The 12534-nt window shown below is 47.3% G+C and overlaps 1 pseudogene; it reads left to right on the plus strand.

The window, feature by feature from the left end:
- LOC107113357 overlaps positions 1 to 12534 on the plus strand; it is a 50587-nt pseudogene that overhangs the window by 33452 nt on the left and 4601 nt on the right.

Here is a 12534-nt window from a genome sequence, read left to right on the forward strand (position 1 = left end):
AACCATCTTGGATCATCCCGTAAAATCCCCTGTTTGGCAGTATGGCATCAGTAGCCTCATCATTCCCAGGTGGAATATAGGTCTGATAGAAAAAGAAACTTCAAACAACCACTAAGAAGATTAGATGATAATGTCAGGTAACCAGCGGAGCACAAGATAGGCTGACCATATTAGATAGAAGAAGAACATTTGGATTTAACAACAAAGAGTCCTATTAAGCTGAAATAATGAAGAGAAGAAGAAGAAGAGATTGGATTTATACCCCGCCCTTCACTACCCAAAGGTGTCTCAGAGCGGCTTACAAACTCCTTTCCCTTCCCCTCCCTAGAGATGTAAAATTTCCGGAAATTTTGAAGCTCGGAAAAAACCCCGTTTTTTCCCGTTTTTTTTCGGGGGGAAACGGAAATTTTCAGAAAAATTGAAAAAAATGCTACATTAGCATTTCTTTTGTCTTTTCTAGATTGAAAGTCATTCTATTACGTTAGGAACATAAAATATGACTATGGACATTTTTACTTGGCATGAAATTACAACTAGCATATTAAAAATATAGTGTATCTAAACAATTATTACAAACAGAATACCCATCCACATGCAAAAACAAAACTGAAACTTTTTTATTTTCTTCTGACAATCGCACCTCCTAAAGGAAGAAATGCATCTTGTTCTTGCATTGGAGAGTTCAGTTTGTAACCTAGGACTTAATTGTCCTCAGTGCACAGAAATTAGATCAATCTGATAACATATATATATGTGTGTGTGTGTATATATATAAGAAATTATTTGGAAAATATTTGAACACCTTGTCTTAAAATATTTTATTCATCATGTTAAAATAAAATGTTCCATAAACAATTTTTTTTCTTTTCTTTTTTCAATTTTTCCAATTTTTCGGAAAAAACCCAAAAAGGCTTCAGGAAAAAAACGGGGAAAAAACGGGTTTTTTCTCAATTTTACCGTTTTTTTTCCGGGCCTTCACATCTCTACCCCTCCCCACAACAGACACCCTGTGAAGTAGGTGAGGCTGAGAGAACTCTTGACAGAAACTGCTCTTTTTCAAGAACAGCTGTGCCAGAGTTATGGCTTGCCCAAGGTCATCCAGCCAGGTGCAAGTGGAGGAGTGGGGAATCAAACCTGGTTCTCCCAGATTAGAGTCCGCGCACTTAACCACCACACCAAACTGGCTCTCTGCGTTGGGATTGTAGAACAAAGGAAAAAATCCAGAAGGAGCCATGCAGCAATAATAATAAAGGTGATCTGTCAGTGGGATCTCTCACTGTGTTGCCTAGCGATAAAGGTATTCTGAGATATGGGAGCTGCGGCTCTATCAGTGGGTTTAGGGCAGCCTGTTCCTTGCATTCCAGAGCTCTTGCTTCTGAATACTATGAATTCTGTGCTGTTGGACAAAAAGACCACCGTTTCATATATAACTGCATCACAACTGGGTTGGTCAAAAGCGTGGAAGCAAAAAATGATCTGAAATAAGGATGCAAGGATCGTTCTGGTTATTTATTTATGTATTTGTTTGTCAAATTTCTACCCTGCCCTCCCAGCCAAGGCTGGCTCAGGGCAGCTTACGTAAAATGGCACATAAAATTACAATAAAAACAATTAAAATACTGAAAACAATACTACAACCAGTTGATGACGTAATAAGTGCTAGCACTATTGTCCTTGATTGTCATTGATTCAGCGGTGGCTGCCATAGCTCTCTCTTCAGATGATCGGCTCTCTTCAGATGATCAGTGATTTTACATTATAATTTTACAAAACTACAATCACAAATTCTTTTGAAAGCATATTTCCTCTGATGGCCTTTTTTATCTCATAATACGGAGAACAAGAAAAACTGTGAATCATAGGGCCCTGCCACATGGCAGGGAAAACACTGGCCAAAAAAAAGACTGACCAAAAAAGAGACGCCACGGCGGGATCCCAGGATCCCCTGAGCCGTGGCGCCGTTGCTCTCCGGCACGATCAGATGCCGGGGAGGAAGAGACGATTGGGAGGGGGAGGCTGCCAAACTGCGCATGCTCGAGCATGCGCAGTACGGCTGGGGGCCGGGGATGCGCCGGCGGAAAGACACGCCGGCGATCCCACGGCCGGCAGTGATGCGGCCTTTCGGAAAGAACCACCTAGGTAGGTGGTTCTTTTTTGCTGAGGGGTTTGGCCGGGAGGGGCGGATTGGGAACGGGCTGGGAACGGGCGCAGCACGATTCCCAGATGTTGCTGTGGGATCGCGCCCGTTTGCTGCGGCCCCGATTCGTCCCTCTCCCGGCCCAAAACTTCTCGTGTGAACAGGGCCATAGAAAAGTGAACAAAAATAATATACATAATCATAGAAAAATATATTGACGGTGATCTCCGGAATGTCTTGCCGTTTCGAAGGAAGATCTTCTGAACAAAGATGTAAGACAAAAAATGTCTCTCAGAGATTCATATCCTCTGGTGACATCTCACGATTATTAAGGAAGATTTTCAATGTTCATAACAGCTGTAGTGTGTAGTAGAACCTGCCATGGGCTAAGATGATTGTAATGCAATCATTGAACATTGAAAAAATATTTTTTTATGATTATGTATATTATTTTTGTTCACTTTTCTATGATTCTTTAAAGACATATATTAAGCGTCACTTTTTCACAGTTTTTCTTGTTCTCCGTATTATCTCATTACTGTGCCAATCAATTGTTACTATACCTTTTTTTATCTCAGACATGTTTTCACAAGTAAAAGCAGGACTTAGTGATACTAGATTGGACATACAGTTCTGCCTTCCTCAAAGAATAATAAAGATAAAATTATTCCCTCCTCCCCAAGGATCTGAAATGAAAGTGCTTGGAAAGTATAGCATGCCCTCCGTTTACCTTCTTATCTTTCCAGGTGGTGCCAAACAGTCTTTGCCATCTCTTTGTGGCAGAGAGAAAGCAGCTTCCATGCAGCCTGATCAGGTAAGTGTGGAACTCTGGATCATCTTTCCTTCGTCAGGGAGCATTTCCTTCTGTCTCTGTCCCTCAGCTGTAATCTGGGCTGCTCTCTGGACACAGAATGAAAATGGAGGTTTGATTCGTGAACACCAGCATCTTATTATAGACCTTTTGGGTTGCCCTTGGAAGGGGAAGATTCTTACATTATCCGTGAAGATTGAGGAGTTTGGGTTTTTTTGTTCTCTTTTCAGACTCTGGTGACCTTGGAGGAGGTGTCTGTTCACTTCACCGAGGAGGAGTGGGCTCTGCTGGATCCGGACCAAAGGAGGCTTCACCAGGAAGTCATGGAGGAGAATTGTCGGAATGTGGCCTCTTTGGGTAAGGCTCTCCTTTCCCTTGATTGGCAGGTGCTGAAAGTAGAAGTCATTCCTTCCAAGGAGGACTCCAGGTTTCACCTGGATGGCCCAGACTAGTCTGATCTCTTCAGCTTTCAGAGGTTAAGCCGGGTCGGCCCTGGTTAGCACATGGATGAGAGACCGCCAAGAAAGTCCAGGGTCGCTATGCAGAGGCAAGCCATAGCAGACCTCTGAATGTCTCTTGCCTTGGAAACCCTACAGGGTCACCATAAGTCAGTTGACGGCACTTTCTGCTACCACTGATAAGGATGCAGGTAGAGCTCTTCCACTTGAGATTCTTGGTAGCGGAGTGAAGTGGATGCACACGTAGGCAAGGGAGGGGGCTCTGCATACTTATAGAACCATAGAATCATAGAGTTGGAAGGTACCTCCAGGGTCCTCTAACCCAACCCCCTGCACAGCGCAGGAAATTCACAAATGCCTCCTCCTCCACATCCCCAGTGACCCCCTGCTCCATGCCCAGAAGATGACCAAAAAACCCCCTCCAGGATTGCTTCCTGATCCCAAACTGGCAATCAACATTTTGTGGGTGTGTAAAAAAGGGCCACAAGAACTAAGCACTGAGGCAACCCTACCCTTCCTCCCCTCCCTCTCATGATCTGCCTAAATTCACAGAATCCGCATTGCTGTCAGATGGGGAGTCCCTAAATATTAGTGTGTAACAGGGCTATTTTTGGGCAGGAACGCACAAGAACGGCGTTCCGGCTGGCTTCAGAGTTGGCCACGCCCACTACAGCCAAAACCTCTGTGTGGCTACAGAGGGAAGGCCTGGAGAGTAACCCCCCCCCGATGACCTTGAGGCAGGTGGCCCAGGGGGGCACTGGAAGGATCGGGGAGGCATTTAAATGCCTCCCCGTGCCTTCCCTGACCTGCCCAAGGGTCGGCTTGCCCGGGCTTCCCGCAGCCACAGGGTGCCCGGGCAAGCCAAGGAAAGGCATGGGGTGTGGCCTAATATGCTAATGAGCTACACGGTCAGGGGTGCGGCCTATTATGCTAATGAGTTCCTGCTGGGCTTTCTCTACAAAAAAAGCCCTAGTGTGTAAGATCGGTTTGTAAACAAAAAGAACATGGCAGAGGAGGAAGTCCCATCCCCTGATTGCCCGTTGACGATTGAGTGGGCTCATTGTTCTTCTAGAGTGCAAGATCTTCAGTGCAGGTGAAAGTCCATTGAATGCAGAGGGGGAGGGGGATTAGCTTCAATAAAGGTTGCCTCAAACATCCCCCAACATTCCTCAGTTGAGAGGCCACCACTGAAAATGCCCATTCTCTATTCTCCACCTGCCTCAGCCCTACAGGCAGGGCCACAGAACACAAGAGTTGGAATGCCAAATGTATCGGGGTGTGTGTGGAAAGTACGGTGAGCTTTATAAACCTGGAGGTCAGATTGGGTGTCTGTAGTTCAAGTATAAAGTTCTGCTCCAAAGTTCCCGTCCAGTGAATGCGGTTCAGTTCTTTATTTGAAAGGAAGAGATTTGGTAGGAGCCATCTATCCAACCTCCGTTTTCCACAGTGGCCACATTGACTCCCTTGAAGGGTATAAGACCATTAGAAAAGCCCTGCAGGCTCAGACCGATGGTCCATCCAGCTTCCTGTCTCATACAGTGGCCAAACAGTTCCTCTAGAGGGCCAGCAAGAGGGCACAGTGGCCAAGGCCTTCCACTGATGTCGCTGCCTGGCTTTGGGATTCAGAGGTTTAGTGGCCCTGGATGTGGAGGTTCCTCTCAGTCACCATGGCTAGTAGCCACTGATAGACCTATCCTCCACGAATCTATGTAACCCCTTGTTAATTCTTTTGTCCACCACTACATCCTGTGGCAGCGAATTCCACATTTTACTCACTCTCTGTGTAAAGAAGGGTACCCTTTTGTCCATCCTGAATCTACTGCCCATCAGCTTCCTTGGATGCCCTTGAGTTCTGGGAGAGGGAGAAATTTTTTTTGTCAGCTCCACCCCATGCATAATCTTATAAACTTCTGTCATGTCTCCTCTTTGTCGAGACAGTGTGTGACTGCAATAAAGAAGGCCAATGCTATGCTGGGGATTATTAGGAAGGGTATTGAAAACAGATCAGCCAATATCATAATGCCCCTATATAAATCAATGGTGAGACCTCATTTGGAATACTGTGTGCAGTTCTGGGCACCACACCTTAAAAAGGATATTATAGCTTTGGGAAAAGTGCAGAAAAGGGCAACTCGAATGATAAAAGGGTTGGAACACTTTCCCTATGAGGAAAGGTTAAGGCGCTTAGGGCTCTTTAGCTTGGAGAAAAGACGACTGAGGGGTGACATGATTGAGGTTTACAAGGTTATGCATGGGATAGAGCAGGTAGAGAAAGAGGGACTTTTCTCCCTTTCTCACAATACAAGAACTCATGGGCACTCCATGAAACTGCTGAGCGGTCGGGTTAGAACGGATAAGAGGAAGTACTTCTTCACCCAAAGAGTGATTAACACTTGGAATTCACTGCCACAGGAGGTGGTGGTGGCTACACATGGACGGCTTCAAGAGATAATTGGATAAACATATAGAGCAGAGATCCATCAGTAGCTATTAGCCACAAGGTATAGATAGGAACTCTCGGTCTGAGGCAAGTGATGCTCTGTATTTTTGGTGCTTGCGGGGGACAACAACAGTGGGGGGGCTTCTAGTGTCCTGGCCACACTGCTGGACCTCCTGATGGCACCTGGTGACAGAGTGTTGGACTGGATGGGCCATTGGCCTGATCCAGCATTGGCTTCTCTTATGTTCTTATGTCATCTTATTTCTAAACTCAAAAGTCCCATGCTCTTCAGCATTTCCTCATCGGGAAGGTGTTCCAACCCCCTCATCATCTTGGTCATCACCCTCTGTACTTTTTCCAGCTCTGCAATGCCTCTTTTGAGATAACAGCCACCAGAACTGTACAGAGTATTCCAAATGAGGCTGCATCATAGATTCACAAGAAGAGTAGCATTTCCAAAGCATCCCTTTTCAGAGAGAAACTGCCTCTACACAGGGAGGTTCCGCTGGTCTAACTTATCTCTGATGGAACTACTCTCCAAGGAAGAGTCACGAGCTGATTAATACAGGGCAGGATGTCCCTCCCCTTCTAGTGATTTCTGTCCTGTCATTCTGAAGAGCAGTTAACGGCCTGCTTTATTTCATCCTGCTTTTGCTTGAAAGTCTTATCAATCTTTTATCTTTATTCTAGAGGCTGATAGTCCCCAGAGTAAGCCTGAGGGAGAACCACACCACCACCTAATTGAGAGAAAACTTCAGAAGAGAAACACTGGAACAAAACAGAACAAATGCTCTGTTTCTCAAAATGCTGAATCTGATGTGTTCCATACACACCAAAGAATTAACACTGGGGAGAAACCTCATAAATGCTTGGAGTGTGGAAAGAGCTTTACATGCAGTTCACACCTTATTTCCCATCAACGTATCCACACTGGGGAGAAACCATATAAATGCTTGGACTGTGGAAAGAGCTTTGCTCGAAGGGACAACCTTACTGCCCATCAACGAATCCACTCAGGGGAGAAACCATATAAATGCTTGGATTGTGGAAAGAGCTTTGCTTGGAGTTCACACCTTACTATACACCAACGAATCCACACAGGGGAGAAACCGTATGAATGCTTGGACTGTGGAAAAAACTTTGCTCGGAGTTCAAACCTTACTATACATCAACGAATCCACACAGGGGAGAAACCACATAAATGCTTGGTTTGTGGAAAAAACTTTGCATGGAGTGCAAATCTTACTATCCATCAACGTATCCACACAGGGGAGAAACCATATAAATGCTTGGAGTGTGGAAAGAGCTTTCCTCGGAGCGACAGACTAACTGTTCATCAACGTATCCACATGGGGGGGGGGAATCAAATAAACACTTGAAAGGGCTTCACTCAAAAGGCATATCTTAAGGTACACCTAAGAGTCGGACTTGAGTGTGCGACTGAACAACAACAAGAATTCACCCAGCTGGGAAACCATGTAAATGCTAAGCCATGTTTCAGATGGAAGGATTCACACAGGAGAGAAAACATACAAATGTTTCTAGTATTGGTAGATCATTAGCCTCAAGCCCAACTTTACCTGGCATCATCATCTGGGATTTTGTGCTGCTTCAGGCCTGTATTATGCAGGTGTTGAGCTGGTATTGGTTAAGGAATATTCAATATGTGCTAAAATATTTGGAATACAGCTTATTATAAAATGTGAAACAAAGTTTGAGTTCAGTGGCACCTTTGAGACCAACAAAGTCTTTTTCAAGGTATAAGCTTTTGAGTGCATACACACTTCTTCAGATACCGTGAATCCATTACATATAGGAAGTGGGGGCTAGTTGCCTGGAAGAGCCAATTAGAGTCAAGATGCATAAGTAACTGGGCAATTATAGCTGAGATTGGATTAAAGCGGTTGGTAGGACTTGTGGTTAAGACTGAACTGCAGGCTGTGGAAGGTCGGTAGTTCAGTTTGAGACTCGAGTTGCCGCATGATGGAGTGAGCTCCTGTCTCTAGTTCCAGCTCCTGCCAACCTAGCAGTTCGAAAGCAAGAAATTGCAAGTAGATAAATAGGTACCACTTTGGTGGGAAAGGTAACAGCTTTCCGTGCGCCTTGGTGTTTAGTCATGCCGGCCACATGACCACGGAAACATCTTCGGACAGCGCTGGCTCTTTGGCTTTGAAACGGAGATGAGTACCGCAACCCTAGAGTCGGATTCGACTGGCTTTCGAGCAAGGGAACCTTTACCTTTACCTTTAGGACTTGTGAATAGCAGTAAATTAACATACTGACACAAGAGTTAAGATGGGAGAACTGAGTTGGAGTGCAGTGGCACCTCCAAGACCAACAAAGTTCAATTCTGGGTATAAGCAAGAACTGAGAGACTTAGCATATGTAGATGCATACTTCTTAGATACATTGAAACAGATTTCTTCAAACATTACATATAAATGGGGGGAGGGTTAGTTTACAGGAAGGGCTGATTAGAATCAAGATTACTGAGCAATAAATACAGCTGAGATTGGAATAACACATTTGGCAGGACCTATCCACAGGAGCAAATGGGCTCGCTGCACCCACCCTGCCTTGGGAGACTAGTTTCAGAGTAACTGGGGTGACTACTGTAGTGGCCATTAGAAACACCTCCCAATGATTGCTTCTCTTTGTCGGCCTACCTCCTTTCCTCCTGCACCCACCCTGCCTTGGGGGAATTGGGGTGACTACTAACTTTACTGTCCAGCTCTCCTTTATTTATTTATTTATTATTCAGCTTATACCCCGCAGGGCTCAGTAGAAACACCCTGCCCCTGGCTTGCTTCTCCTTGGGAGTGATCTGTCTTTGTCAGTGTGCCTGCTCTCCTCCTCCGGGGGACTTCTTCCAGACCAGTGTAATTAGAAACCCCTCCCACTGACTCTCTTCTGTTTGAGGGTGGTCTGTCTTTGTCAGCCTGCCAGGTTTCCTCCAGTTTGGTGTCGTGGTTAGGAGCGTGGACTCTAATCTGGGAGAACCAGGTTTGATTCCCCACTCCTCCACGTGCAGCTGGCCTGACCTTGGGTCAATCACAGTTCTCTCGAAGCTGTCCTTGTAAGGGGAGTTCTCTCGGAGCTCTCTCAGCCCCACCTACCTCACAGGGTGTCTGTTGTGGGGAGAGGAAGGGAAACGGATTGTAAGCTGCTCTGAGACTCCTTCGGGTAGTGAAAGGCGGGGTATAAATTTACTTTTCAAGTCTGGAACCCAGGGAATGAAGCCAAATACTGTATAAACAGTATTAACAACCCCTAACCTGTTTTTAAAACTTTCCAGTCTGATTTCTCTGTCTATGTAGGCAATATTTTATTTCAACCAAAGGAGCGCAGAATAGCCCATGAGGTGGCCCAGGTGAAAACCCTCCCTTTTGGCTGTCTGCCCCTTGCCTTTCCATGGCCAACATGCTGTACTTGTTTACAGACAGGGGAATAATTGATGGGCCATGGGCTCCCTCTTTGCAGCCAGCAAGCAGATGATGACTGCAGATAGGCAGCCCTGTCGGTCTGTCCTTTACAAAATGAAACAGAAATTCAGTGCTGAATAATAACATTTATGGTGTTGGAGCTATCCGGCTGTGGTCTGACTTAGCCATGCACGATGTCACCTTACAAACATACCCCTAACTCTCACACTCACACACTAACAGCACTGTTTGCATTGCAGCAGCAGATTTGAAACCCTGATTCCGCTTCACATATTACTGACCAAGCTCCTAAGGAGGGGATTCTTCAGTCAAAGGCAGGGTTGGAAACAGAGAGTTGGAAGGCACCTAAGAGATCATCTAGTCGAGCCCCAAAGTTATTGAAGGCCCCCCCCCCCAGCTCACATAGGATTCTCAGGAGGGCTGCCGGCCGGGCTGTGACCGGACACAGACGTGCTTTGCTCCCTCAGGTTTGCTGTATCAGCCTTTGAGACGTGCTGTTGGAACAACATGGCAAGAAAAAATTGCGGGCAAGGGAGGACGTGGATACCAGACTTTGAAGCCCGACTCCCTCCCAAGCACCTTCCCCCCCATCAAGCTACAACCACAGAACAAAATCTTCTCTTGGGAGGGAGCAGCACAGTGGCTGCCTTAGAAATGCTCTGGGTGGTTCAAGCCAGTGAGCCCGGCCAGAAGCTTCTCTGAATCCTCCACGGAATTCTTAGGGAACAGATGACGGCATTTCCCCAACATATACGGAGGGGTGACTTTGCATCCAGTGAGTCCGTAGTAGCTGCACCCCCACCCCAAACTCTGAACCTCAGGAAGAGGATCCTCTCCTTAGACTCTTAGAGACAGGCCTGTAGCTAACGCGGGGGCCATGGGGCCAATGTTCCCTCTAAGCTGTGGGGTCTTGTGAGCAAAAATTCTACTTTGTGAGCTACTGGCATTAAAGTTGTGAGCAAGCAATTTGGCTAGTGCATAACTTAGTTTGCTCTGGAGCCATCCTTCCTGAGCTAAGACAAAAACGTGCGAGCTGGAGGCTAAAAAACTGTGAGCTAGCTCACACTGACTCAGCTTAGAGGGAACATTGCATGGGGCCCGGCCCCCTAGCGTTTCTTCTGGGCCCCCAACCTGAGCCTTGGCTTCTCCTCCCCCTGAGCCCCACAGTAGCTGTGTGCCAGTTTGTCAAAACAGGGGCTGCATAAGATCACCGGTCCAATCTCGCAAGACCATCTTCTGCAACCAGGGAGAGGTGGATGACTCTCCCTATTTGCAGAAGGGCCAGGCGATCCTATGTGCCCAGGGAGGCGTGTGTGCGTGCTGTGTGATTGACAAGTGGCCTCCCCAATGCCGGGAGTGGAGGAAGAAAGAAGGAGACGCTCAAGCAAGGGAGCCCCTCCCAGTCGGAGTCACTAATGGGAATGGCTGGGGGAAGGGAGGGAGGATCGATTCACCTGGAAGAGGCCAGAGGCGCTGCTCTGGGCACTTTCCTAAGCAGCCGCCTGGAGCCGGCACTGGCAGGGGCACCTGAGACGGCAACATTGCAAAAGTCTGGGGGAGGCTGGGCGATCCTCCAGGGGCGCCTCACAAGGAAGTCTTTGCAGGGGACAAGGCACGGGATCCCAGCTGTACACGCCACAGCTCCAAAGTATATGGTCTTGCAGTGAGCTGAACAGCCCCACCCAAACCAGCACAGTCCAATGGGGGAGGGGAAGAATGGGCATGGCTCCATACGGGTATACAATGACTGGCCCCCTGAGCAAAAAGTTGCCAGACGCAGGGCTGCTTAGAGACAAGAACCAGCTGAAGTTGGGATGAAAAAGGGGGTCGAATCCCGTCTTCTCCTTCGCCGCTCTTTGCAGGGAAATCGGAGGGAGGCTTGCTGGGCAAACAGATGCACCCCCTGGAGGGATGAAGCCAGGAAGAGGCCCTTTTTGCCTTCTGCAGGGTTAGTCTCCAAGGGTTAATTGGGCAGCGTCTCCATTCCTAGAGAGGCATCGACCGAGAAAGCCACGTGACTTGCCACAGCCCCCTTGCAGCTCCCGTGTGATGCCGTTGGGGAAGGGAAAGGCAGAGCGGCACCGGTGGAGTTTTGGGGGAAACGAGGTAAGCGATAAAAGAATATTTCCTTGGCGAAATACTTCTGCGGCTTTCACAGTGGAATAGTGCAGAGGGGTGGCCGTCGTGTTCAGGGGATTCCACAATGTTCCCTCTAAGCTGTGGAGTCTTGTGAGCAAAAATTGTACTTTGTGAGCTACTGGCATGAAAGTTGTGAGCGAGCGATTGTGGCTCCTGCATAAATTAGTTTGCTCAGGAGCCCTCCTTCCTGCCATCCTTCCTAAGCTAAGACAGAAATGTGTGAGCCGGAGGCTAAGAAACTGTGAGCTAACTCACACTAACTCAGCTTAGAGGGAACACTGGTTACCACCCAGACTCTATAGTTTAGCTTATCAACACTTCCTTAACATTATTAACCGGCACGCTCCGCTTTTCCAAGAGTTTCCCCACTTTTATCTCTGGAAGTTCCTCTTCAGTGGAAGCAGAATCGAGTTCTTCCTGCAATAGAGGCAGGTTCTGCCTTTTCTCCCTCCTCTTCATCCTGCTGCTCTCTCCAAACTCTCACAACATGGCCCATCTTTTGGCATTTTCTTGTAATTCTTGCCCCCAGCCTGGTATTGTTGTGGTGCAGGTGTAGTCTGGAAGAACAGTGGCTTTCTGGAGGGTTCCCCCTCCACTCTCTTACCGCTTTCTGAAGATGCAAGTTTGTCTTTTTTGTTCCTGCAAGGAAATATGTTCTGTGTCTTCACATACTTTGGTGGCCTCTCCTAAAGCACCACCTTTTCTTGCTAATATCATTTATAGAATCAGAGAGTTGGAAGGTACCTCCGGGGTCATCTAGTCCAACCCCCTGCACAGTGCAGGAAATTCACAAATGCCTCCCACCCACAGTGACCCCCCCCTGTTCCACACCCAGAAGATGACCAAAAAAAAACTTCCAGGAATCTCCAGCCAAACTGGCCTGGAGAAAAATTGCTTCCTAACCCCAAAGTGGCGATCAGCATTTCCCTGGGCGTGTAAAAAAGGGCCACAAGAACTAAGCACCGATGCAACCCTTCCTGCCCTCCCACTCATGATCTGCCTAAGTTCACAGTATCAGCGTTGCTGTCAGAGGCCTATCTAGCCTCTGTTTAAAAACCTCCAGAGAGCCCACCCCTGAGAAAGCCTGTTCCACTGAGGAACCGCTC

The sequence above is a fragment of the Gekko japonicus genome, unplaced genomic scaffold (genome assembly GCF_001447785.1).
Source record: "Gekko japonicus isolate JY-2015 unplaced genomic scaffold, Gekko_japonicus_V1.1 scaffold1614, whole genome shotgun sequence".
Classification (NCBI taxonomy): Eukaryota; Metazoa; Chordata; class Lepidosauria; order Squamata; family Gekkonidae; genus Gekko; species Gekko japonicus.